Source organism: Punctularia strigosozonata, assembly GCF_000264995.1.
Source record: "Punctularia strigosozonata HHB-11173 SS5 unplaced genomic scaffold PUNSTscaffold_7, whole genome shotgun sequence".
Taxonomy (NCBI): domain Eukaryota; kingdom Fungi; phylum Basidiomycota; class Agaricomycetes; order Corticiales; family Punctulariaceae; genus Punctularia; species Punctularia strigosozonata.
Window position 1 is genome coordinate 1,618,567 of NW_006767439.1, and position 1,515 is coordinate 1,620,081.

The window sequence follows — 1,515 nt, forward strand, 5'->3', positions numbered from 1 at the left end:
CGATAAGACTCCGGCAGCTTGGACATGACGAGTAACGCCTCCATGTTGGCGGCTAACTTCAGTCCACCGTTAGAGACCTCTCGAAGACGATAAGCAAGTTTATTAAACTGCTCTTGTAGGGGTTTGGATTCGTCAAGTCGAGGCTCATACATGATAGACTCAAAGCGTGTCCAAGTCAAGACCGTGTCGGTTTTGCCAAAAAGCTTCTCCAACTCGTCCCAGAGCTCCTTTGCTGTACGCTTTACAGGAGCAGTATTGGTGGCAGAGACAGGCTTCATCTTCAGATGGCCTAGAGTGGGATCGATTCGAAACATGATGGCACCGAAAGCACGAGCATTCTTCGTATCCCAAAGTGCTCGCTCAGCTGTAGCTGTGGCGGCGGGACGGCTATCTTCCATAATCGACCAAAGGTCGACGGCGGTCAGCCAGGCCTCCATTGAGTGAGCCCATTTTGCCCACTGATCAGCTTTGACAAGCGTAGGGACTAGATCGAGTTTGAAGTCGCTCATAACGGTAAGAAGAACCAGATAAATTCTTCAAATGCAGGAGTTTCGCAGAAAGGCGGAGGTAGAGGATAAGGGTCAGGAAATATAAAGTCGATGCAGTCGACAAGATAGTCGAGTGGATCAGGTTCAGGTGGGTATGGTTCAGGGAGTATAAAGTCGATACAGTCGACAAGATGGTCGAATGGATCAGGGAATTCACAAAAAAATGCCGTTAACAATGTCCGAGTCAAGTTGCCAAGCGAAGATAGGTATAATTCTCCGAGGATAGGTAAACGGTTGTGCACCGTTGCCTCGAAAATAACAACGACCAAAAAATGCGGATTCGCAAGGATACCAGCAATATGGGTTATCAGGACTTTGACAGTAGTCGACCCGATTAACTAAATCCCAACCGTGCGGACAATCGCGACAGTCGAAAGAGGCTGGTTGGTCAAGATCGGCAATGAATAAGACAGGGACTTCGTCGGCCAAAGGAGTAGTCGGAGGACGTATATTTTCCTCCGGCAAAGTGGCGGACGAGTTGTCGTCGGTGAGAGTTCGATCCAGAGTTGAAAGCGATGACTGACAGAGAGACGCTCGACCCCAAATGAACACCCGTTGGGGCTACCAACTGACCAGACAGCCGAAATGTCCGATCAATCGGCTAGAGTCGATAGGAATGGGGGTACGAGCCACACTAGACCTCAGGCTGTCACACAGCCAAGGCTAGGAAGGGAGAGGGACGATCGAGAAAAGAAGCTAGACGGCAAGTTGCAGCCAGCAAAGACGCGCGCAAAGTCGATCGAGATTCAGAGTTACGAGAGCTCAGGGCTCATAACCTGATGAACTTCTGGATCTGAAGGCAAGAGCGATAATTCCCTAATATATGATCCTCAGTCAAAGTATAAGGGAAAAGACTGAGTTACGCATGTAGTACCTAATATATGACTACAGAGGCATCATAAGTACGTTAGGACATAAGGGACATGAAGGGACATGGCAGACTCACTCCTCAGTCAAAGTATAAGGG